The sequence below is a fragment of the Scomber scombrus genome, chromosome 9 (genome assembly GCF_963691925.1).
Source record: "Scomber scombrus chromosome 9, fScoSco1.1, whole genome shotgun sequence".
NCBI classification, from domain to species: domain Eukaryota; kingdom Metazoa; phylum Chordata; class Actinopteri; order Scombriformes; family Scombridae; genus Scomber; species Scomber scombrus.
This window is the reverse complement of record NC_084978.1, coordinates 880,384-889,672: the sequence shown is the minus strand read 5'-3', so window position 1 is coordinate 889,672 and position 9,289 is coordinate 880,384.

Genomic DNA, 9,289 nt, shown 5'->3' with positions numbered 1-9,289 from the left:
ATAGAAACACCTGTCAATATAAAGCACATTAACACACTATGAGCTCAGTAAATAGTGTTTAATGTGAAGTTATATCAGAGCTGTTGGGTTAGATCCTAATAAAGAGGCCAGTAGTGTTGCTATGACAACAGGAGATTTAACTGTAAAGAGAAAGATTATTTTTCTTTTATTAATTTTAGTTATTTGATTTATTAAATGTTAGAGAATAGAGATTAAGTGTTTCTATATAAAGTCCAACCTGACGTCCTCATTGTCTCAGTTTACTGTCACAGAGACTTAAAGAGAAACATTAAAGAAGAAACATCACAACATTTACACTCAGATCGATGAATTAATTATTAAAATAGTTAAACTGTCAAAAACAAATCAATTAAACTCATTTACAGTCAGTTGTTCAGACTTTAAGGCCTGTGTGTGTGTGTGTGTGTGTTTGTGTGTGTGTCTCGTGGTGCGTTCAGGTGACAGTTATAGGTGTGGGTTACCTGGCGTTCGGAGTTAGGCTCCGCCCCCCTCCTCCCCCCCATCAGCCCCCACCTGCCCCAAACATCTGTGGAGTCATCATCACAGCAGCAGTTTAACTTTTACACCCAGACAGCAGATAATTAAACAGATTATCAGACGTTTTAAAGGGTTAAATGTTTTTAGCCCTGAGCTTCGTCTCGCAGGCAGACGTGTTTCAGGGTCTCGGTCTGACCTCCAGATTCCTCATCAGCACAAAATATGTTGTTATGGTTACAGACGGAGACGCTGAAGGTTGAAAAATGTCTCAAACTGCTTCGTCTGAGTTCATTTAACCATCAGTAAAATATCAGAAAACTGTGAAAAAGTCCAAAAATCAAATGTTAAAAAATCCCGAAAAACAGAAAAAGTTTATTATTATTATTTTCTGGATCAGTTTAAATGCTCTGATCTGATTGGTCGGCAGCCGGACGGACTCTCGCCCCTCTTTCAATCGAACCCCAAAACGACAAAGAAAAAACGGCACTAAGAGAAAAAAAAAAACTCATGCGCTTAACCTGCTGCACCAATCAGCCAATCAGAGCGCAGCAAAAACCCTTCAGGAGAAATAAAGCCCCATGTTTAAAAGAGACGGCACTTCATCATTAAACTCAACACGAGCTCCATTAAAAGCATCTTTAACTTAAAGTTTCACTGACTTTACACCCAGCTGATTATTGATTATTGATCGGTGAGCAGACTGATAGAAAGCTCCGGGTCAAAGGTCAGTAAGGAGACTTTGAGTTGAAGAGAAACAGACGATTAAACGTAACTTTAACACCATTTATCAACATTTATTTTATCATTTAAAAGTTTATTATTTGCTCAAAATGTCAAACTATCATTAATAAATCATCCAGAAGTGTAAATAAAAGGATTATAATACAGATTAAATCACTTTAACTCAGTAAGAGGACTTTGAGTTAACGGTGAAACAGAAGATTTAAAGATTTACAGTATATTTAATAATCATTTATCAAGTTTAACTTATTAATAATAATTTCTTTATGTTCATTTTCTCTGTAAATTGAAGCTAATTCGTCCAAACGTGTCGTTAAAAATCATCCAGAGCTGTAAATTAAAGGATTATAATATAATATATATCTGCTGCTGTTGGTCACATGACTTCCACGCTGTCACACCTGAGAGCGCTTCCTGTTTCCTGTTTCCTGTCCATGTGTCTGTCTGTGTGTGTGTCCGTCCCCAGCTTGACCTCTGACCTCCAACTCCTCCCATCAGCTCCGCTCAACATCAAACAAACTAAACTTTAACATTTCATCAGCGTCTCGTTTTATCTTTAATGTCAAAATAAAACTAAACGAGACGTAATGTGTAGTTTTCTTCTCGTTAGTCAGACTGTAAGAAACGATCAATAACTGATAACGGATCAATAACTGCTGTCAATCACTTCCTGCTTTTTTTTTTTTTTTTTTTTAGTTTTTCAGACACTAAAAAAAAGCTGGCGTCTGATTGGCTCGTTCCAGCAGTGATGAGCGAGCTCTGCAGTGATTGGCTGATTGATTAGTGATCAATAGGTTAAGGGGGGGGGGAGGGGGGGTTATAGCAGCCTGGTGGTGAACCGTAGGTCCCTGCTTTAATTTAATCTTTCTCCTTCTTTCTTTCTTTCTTTCTTTCTTTCTATAGAGTAAAGACGAGTTTTTTGGCTTTAAACTCTTGTTGTTGCTTTTTTTTAGTCTTTTTTTCTTCTTCTGCTGTTTTTTTATATTTTTAAGAAGCCGGACGGTCCGAATGTGACGCTTCAGTTTGTGTTTTTTTTTAAAGGACGAGTCGTCTGCGGCGGTGGCGTTTCATTCCTCTCTTTCTCTCTCTCTTTCTCTCCTTCCTTCTCTTCCTTCTCTTCCTTCTTTCCTTTCCTCTCTTTAGTCTCAGATTGTTGTTGTTTCCTTCTGATCGTGTCCGGCTGAAGCTGAAGCTGCCTGTAGGTTTAACAGACTGTAGACTGAACACTGTATCTGCTGATGAAACTTTACATCACTCTGTAACTCTTTGCTACTATTTTGTTCATTTTTTGTTTATTTTTTTGTTTATTTTCTTTATTTTGTCGACTATGTTTTTTTGTGTTTTGAACTAAACCCTGTTGGCCCTTCGCCTGTTTCTGATGTAAACACCATGACGGACCTGCTGACACACGGAAGGTCCAACTTTGAATAGAAATACTGTGATGATGGAGCCTGAGATGTGTATGTGTGTTTTGATGAATAAAAAAAGGCCAAATGGAAACTAAACAAACACTGAAGAAAGTTTTTATTGATTGTTTATTTACTTTACTGTCAGGAAGGAAAGGAGGAAGGAAAGGAGGAAGGGAGGGAGGAAGAAGGAAGGAAAGGAGGAAGGGAGGAAGAAGGAGGGAGGAAGGAGGAAGAAGGAATGAAAGGAGGGAGGAAGAAGGAAGGAATGAAAGGAGGGAGGAAGAAGGAAGGAAGGAGGCAGGAATAAGGAAGGAAAGGAGGAAGGAAGGAGTGAGGGAGGGAGGAAGGAAGGAAAGGAGGGAGGAAGGAAGGAAAGGAGGAAGGAAAGGGAGGAAGAAGGAAGGAAGGAATGGAGGGAGAAGGGAGGAAGAAGGAAGGAAAGGAGGGAGGAAGGAAGAAGGAAGGAAAGGAGTGAGGAAGGAAGAAGGAAGGAAAGGAGGGAGGAATGGAAGAAGGAAGGAAAGGAAGGAGAGAAGGGAGGAAGGAAAGGATGGAGGAATGGAAGAAGGGAGGAAGGAATGAGGGAAGCAAAGGAGGGAGGAATGGAAGAAGGAAGGAAAGGAGGGAGGAATGGAAGAAGGAAGGAAAGGAGGAAGGGAGGAAGAAGGAGGGAGGAAGAAGGAAGGAGGAAGAAGGAATGAAAGGAGGGAGGAAGAAGGAAGGAAAGGAGGGAGGAAGAAGGAAGGAAGGAGGCAGGTATAAGGAAGGAAAGGAGGAAGGAAGGAGTGAGGGAGGAAGGAAGGAAAGGAGGGAGGAAGGAAGGAAGGAAGGGAGGAAGGAAAGGGAGGAAGAAGGAAGGAAGGAAAGGAGGGAGAAGGAAGGAAAGGAGGGAGGAAGGAAGAAGGAAGGAAAGGAGTGAGGAAGGAAGAAGGAAGGAAAGGAGGGAGGAATGGAAGAAGGAAGGAAAGGATGGAGGAATGGAAGAAGGGAGGAAGGAATGAGGGAAGCAAAGGAGGGAGGAATGGAAGAAGGAAGGAAAGGAGGGAGGAATGGAAGAAGGAAGGAAAGGAGGGAGGAATGGAAGAAGGAAGGAAAGGAGGGAGGAAGGAATGAGGGAAGGAAAGGAGGGAGGAAGGAATGAGGGAAGCAAAGGAGGGAGGAATGGAAGAAGGAAGGAAAGGAAGGAGGAATGGAAGAAGGAAGGGAGGAAAGGAGGAAGGAAAGGAAGGAGGGAAGGAAAGGAGAGAAGAAGGAAGGAAAGGAGGGAGGAAGGAATGAGGGAAGGAAGGAAAGGAGGAAGCAAGGAGGGAGGGAGGGAGGAAGGAAGAAGGAAGGAAGGAAGGGAGGAAGGAAGGTCCAATAGAAATACTGTGATGATGGAGCCTGAGATGTGTATGTGTGTTTTGATGAATAAAAAAAGGCCAAATGGAAACTAAACAAACACTGAAGAAAGTTTTTATTGATGTGTTTTTACTTTACTATCAGGAAGGAAAGGAGGGAGGAAGGAAAGGAAAGAAGGAAATGAGGAAGGAAGGAAGGAAAGAAGGAGGGAGGGAGGACAGACAGAGGGAAGGAAGGAAAGGGGGAGGAAGGAGGGAGGAAGGAAGGAAGGGAGGAAGAAGGAAGGAGAGGAGGGAGGAAGAAGGAAGGACAGGAGGGAGGACGGAAAGGAGGGAGGAAAGAATGAAAGGAGGAAGGAAGGAAAGGAGGAAGGAAGGGAGGGAGGAAAGAAGGGAGGGAGGAAGGAAAGGAGGGAGGAAGGAGGGAAAGGAGAGGAAAGAAGGAAGGGAGGTAGGAAAGGAAGAAGAAGAAGGAGGGAGGGAGGACAGATGGAGGGAAGGAAGGAAAGAAGGGAGGGAGGAGGGAAGGAAAGAAGGAGGGAGGGAGGAAGGAAGGAAAGGAAGGAGGAAGGAAGAAGGAAGGAAAGAAGGAAGGGGGGAAGGAAAGGAAGGAAGGAAGGAGGGAAGGAAAGAAGGAGGGAGGGAGGACAGATGGAGGGAAGGAAGGAACGAAGGGAGGGAGGAGGGAAGGAAAGGAGGGAGGAAGGAAAGGAAGGAAGGATGGAGTAAGCTTCTATTGATCTTCATCAGTGTGAGTTAGTCATATCAATGATATCTGACACATTTACAGTGTTTTAGCATCAGATTCCCTCTTAGTGTTTCCTGTTGAGCTGTGCTGTAACCATAGCAACACAAAGACTTTACTACTAACAACACTGAAGATGAACATTTACTCTCCTCCTTCCTCCTTGTTCCTTCTTTCTCTTCCTTTCTTTCTGTCTGTCTTTCTTTCTACTGAATCTTCTCCTCCTTTTTCTTTAAGGAGTTTTACTAGTACTTTACTGTAGTACAGTTTGAGGTACTTGTACTTTACTGTAGTACAGTTTGAGGTACTAGTACTTTACTGTAGTACAGTTTGAGGTACTTGTACTTTACTGTAGTACAGTTAGAGGTACTAGTACTTTACTGTAGTACAGTTTGAGGTACTTGTACTTTACTGTAGTACAGTTAGAGGTACTAGTACTTTACTGTAGTACAGTTTGAGGTACTTGTACTTTACTGTAGTACAGTTTGAGGTACTAGTACTTTACTGTAGTACAGTTTGAGGTACTTGTACTTTACTGTAGTACAGTTAGAGGTACTTGTACTTTACTGTAGTACAGTTAGAGGTACTTATACTTTACTGTAGTACAGTTTGAGGTACTTATACTTTACTGTAGTACAGTTAGAGGTACTAGTACTTTACTGTAGTACAGTTAGAGGTACTTATACTTTACTGTAGTACAGTTTGAGGTACTAGTACTTTACTGTAGTACAGTTAGAGGTACTTATACTTTACTGTAGTACAGTTTGAGGTACTTATACTTTACTGTAGTACAGTTAGAGGTACTAGTACTTTACTGTAGTACAGTTAGAGGTACTTATACTTTACTGTAGTACAGTTAGAGGTACTTGTACTTTACTGTAGTACAGTTTGAGGTACTTGTACTTTACTGTAGTACAGTTAGAGGTACTTGTACTTTACTGTAGTACAGTTAGAGGTACTTGTACTTTACTGTAGTACAGTTAGAGGTACTAGTACTTTACTGTAGTACAGTTAGAGGTACTTGTACTTTACTGCAGTACAGTTAGAGGTACTAGTACTTTACTGTAGTACAGTTAGAGGTACTTGTACTTTACTGCAGTACAGTTAGAGGTACTAGTACTTTACTGTAGTACAGTTTGAGGTACTAGTACTTTACTGTAGTACAGTTTGAGGTACTTGTACTTTACTGTAGTACAGTTAGAGGTACTTGTACTTTACTGTAGTACAGTTAGAGGTACTAGTACTTTACTGTAGTACAGTTAGAGGTACTTATACTTTACTGTAGTACAGTTTGAGGTACTTATACTTTACTGTAGTACAGTTAGAGGTACTAGTACTTTACTGTAGTACAGTTAGAGGTACTTATACTTTACTGTAGTACAGTTTGAGGTACTAGTACTTTACTGTAGTACAGTTAGAGGTACTTATACTTTACTGTAGTACAGTTTGAGGTACTTATACTTTACTGTAGTACAGTTAGAGGTACTAGTACTTTACTGTAGTACAGTTAGAGGTACTTATACTTTACTGTAGTACAGTTAGAGGTACTTGTACTTTACTGTAGTACAGTTTGAGGTACTTGTACTTTACTGTAGTACAGTTAGAGGTACTTGTACTTTACTGTAGTACAGTTAGAGGTACTTGTACTTTACTGTAGTACAGTTAGAGGTACTAGTACTTTACTGTAGTACAGTTAGAGGTACTTGTACTTTACTGCAGTACAGTTAGAGGTACTAGTACTTTACTGTAGTACAGTTAGAGGTACTTGTACTTTACTGCAGTACAGTTTGAGGTACTAGTACTTTACTGTAGTACAGTTAGAGGTACTTGTACTTTACTGTAGTACAGTTTGAGGTACTTGTACTTTACTGTAGTACAGTTAGAGGTACTTGTACTTTACTGTAGTACAGTTTGAGGTACTTATACTTTACTGTAGTACAGTTTGAGGTACTTGTACTTTACTGTAGTACAGTTAGAGGTACTTATACTTTACTGTAGTACAGTTTGAGGTACTTATACTTTACTGTAGTACAGTTTGAGGTACTTGTACTTTACTGTAGTACAGTTAGAGGTACTAGTACTTTACTGCAGTACAGTTAGAGGTACTAGTACTTTACTGCAGTACAGTTAGAGGTACTTGTACTTTACTGTAGAACTTTTATTTGTATTTTCCGAGGTACTTTATCCTGTAATGTAGTATTTTTTGAGGTACTTTTACTTGTAATGTAGTATGTTTTAAGGTACTTTAACCTGTAATGTAGTATTGTTTGAGGTACTTTTACTTGTAATGTAGTATTGTTTGAGGTACTTTTACTGCAGTACTTTTACTTGTAATGTAGTATTTTTTGAGGTACTTTTACTTGTAATGTAGTATTGTTTGAGGTACTTTTACTGCATTGCAACTTAGTTTCGCCTCTTTTTCCATCCCACTGTGACGTCACTGCTCGGTCACACCCTCTCCTGCTCTCCCATTGGCTGTGGCTGCTGTCAGTCAGGGCTGAGGCGGGAACAGGGACATTCCTGCTGCTGATGGAACAAAAAAAGAGAAAGTTTTCAAAATGGCGGCGTAGCCCTGTCCGTCGGCTGGTTAAAACAATAGAAGCAGAATAGAAGTAGGAATAGAGGCAGAATAGAGGCAGTATAGTTTAGCCCTGTTCTTCGCTCTGGAGCTCGTATACACCCGGCTCAGGCTGGGGCCGGGAGTAGGGGGTGGGGGGTTATCGGCGCCGTGAGCTCGGAGATTAAAGTAAAGAAAGAGAGAAAAATATGATTTATTTACGTTAGCGGCTAGTGGCTAACGGTTAGCAGCTAACGGCTAACTAGCAGCCAACGGCTGGGCTAACGGAGCTAACGGCTATAACGGCTACAGGCGGAGGATCAGCTGTTGGCAGCCGGATCACACAGTAAGTTTAATTTAATACGTAACACAGACGTCTTTTATCTTGTGGTGGTTGTGGGAATTATCACTTATTATTCTTTTAAACCTTATTTTCTTCATTGGACTTTTTTTTTTAAACTCCCAAGTTAGTAAAAAAGCATGAAACGGCTGCTAGCTCCCTGCTCGCTAACAGAATGCTAACCATTATACTAATATAGGCGACAAATAAACAAGTTTTAAGACAACTTTTATTGGGTATAAGAGTCGTACATGTGTGGTGGATGTTGTGTGAAGGTGTGAGTAGGAGGTGAAGGTAGATTATGATTGAAATGAGTGTTTTTAAGGGATTTCCGACGCTCTTAACTTTGATTTTTTTGTGAGTGCAGGAATGTTGCTTTGTGTGTGAGTTAGTGTGTGTGTGTCTCTGAGTGTGTGTGAGTTAGTGTGTGTCTGTGTGTGTATATATATGAGTTAGTGTGTGTCTGTGTGTTAGTGTGTGTAGTATGTGTGTCTGTGTGTGTGTTTCTGTGAGTTAGTGTCTCTCTGTGTGTGTCTGAGTTAGTGTCTCTGTGTGTAGTATGTGTGAGTGTGGGTGTGTGTTTCTGTGAGTTAGTGTCTCTGTGTGTAGTATGTGTGAGTGTGGGTGTGTGTTTCTGTGAGTTAGTGTCTCTCTGTGTGTAGTATGTGTGAGTGTGGGTGTGTGTTTCTGTGAGTTAGTGTCTCTCTGTGTGTGTGTGTCTGTGAGTGGGGGTGTGTGTGTCTGAGTTAGTATGGGTGTGTGTGTGTGTGTCTGAGTTAGTATGGGTGTGTGTCTGTGTGTGTGTGTGTGTGTGTGTGTGTGGTTGTCAGTGTGTGTCTGTGAGTTCAGGAATGTTAAGTTATCCATCCTGGAGTTAGTGTGAAATGCAGACAGCAACATACATTAACTAACCCCAGTCCTACATTAACTACCCTTAAACCTACATTAACTAACACTAACCTACATTAACTAACCCTAACCTACATTAACTAACCCTAACACTACATTAACTAACCCTAACCTACATTAACTAACCCTAACACTACATTAACTAACCCTAACCTACATTAACTAACCCTAACACTACATTAACTAACACTAGCCCTACATTAACTAACTTTAAACCTACATTAACTAACCTTAAACCTACATTAACTAACCTTAAACCTACATTAACTAACCCTGACCTTACATTAACTAACCCTAACACTACATTAACTAACCTTAAACCTACATTAACTAACCCTAACACTACATTAACTAACCCTGACCTTACATTAACTAACCTTAAACCTACATCAACTAACCCTGACCTTACATTAACTAACCCTAACACTACATTAACTAACCCTGACCTTACATTAACTAACCTTAAACCTACATTAACTAACCCTAACGCTACATTAACTAACCCTGATCTTACATTAACTAACCTTAAACCTACATTAACTAACCTTGAACCTACATTAACTAACGCTACATTAACAGAGAGGGAAATGTTTAATATGATATATAATAATGTGTGTAGAAGCTGTTATATTTTAATGGTTAAATTTGGGAGTTTTTTGTTTGTGTGTGTTATTGATTTTAGTTTTTTTTGGAGGGTTGAAACTCAAACGGCTCTTTATTCAGTTTATCAAAACAGCAAAGTTTAAACGA